Here is a 985-nt window from a genome sequence, read left to right as displayed (position 1 = left end):
ATGAGCTGACTCATTGGAAAAGACCCTGATGCTGGGAAAGATTGAAGGCAGGAGGAGAAGGGGATGACAGAGGATGAGATGGTTGGATGTTATCACCTACTGAATGGACATGAGTTTGAGTAAACTCTGGGAGTTGTTGTTGGACAGAGAGGCTTGGCATGCTGTAGTCCATGGGGTCCCAAAGGGTCTGACACAACTGAGAGACTGAACTGAACTGAACTGAACTTTCACAGCATCATCTTTTAAGATTTGAAATAGCTTAACTGACATTCTGTCACCTCCACTAGCTTTGTTCGTAGTGATGCTTCCTAAGGCCCACTTGACTGCATATTCCAGGATGTCTGGCTCTAGGTGAATGATCACACCATCATGGCTTTCTAGGTCATGTAGATCCTTTTTGTATAGTTCTTCTGTGTATTCTTGCCACCTCTTCTTTAATATCTTCTGTTTTTATTAGGTCCATACCACTTTTCTCCTTTATTGTGCCCATCTTTGCATGAAAAATTTCCTTGGTATCTCTGATTTTCTTGAAGAGATATCTAGTCTTTCCCATTCTATTGTTTTCCTCCATTTCTTTGCACTGACCACTGAGGGAGGCTTTCTTCTCTCTCCTTGCTATTCTTTGAAACTCTGCATTCAAATGGGTTTATCTTTCCTTTTTTCCTTTGCCTTTAGCGTCTCTTCTTTTCTCAGCTACATGTAAGGCCTCCTTAGACAACCATTTTGCCTTTTTGCGTTTCTTTTTCTTGGAAATGGTCTTGATCACTGCCTCCTGTACAATGTCACAAACCTCTGTCCATAGTTCTTCAGGCACTCTGTCTATCAGATCTAATCCTTTGAATCTATTTGTCACTTCCACTGTATAATCATAAGGGATTTGATTTAGGTCATATCTGAATAGTTTAGTGGTTCCCTCTAGTTTCTTCACTTTAAGTCTGAATTTGGCAATAAGGAGTTCATGATCTGAGCCACAGCTCCTAGTCTT

Source organism: Bison bison, unplaced genomic scaffold, assembly GCF_000754665.1.
Source record: "Bison bison bison isolate TAMUID 2011002044 unplaced genomic scaffold, Bison_UMD1.0 scf7180017864289, whole genome shotgun sequence".
Classification (NCBI taxonomy): Eukaryota; Metazoa; Chordata; class Mammalia; order Artiodactyla; family Bovidae; genus Bison; species Bison bison.
Note: the sequence above shows the minus strand (reverse complement) of the source record.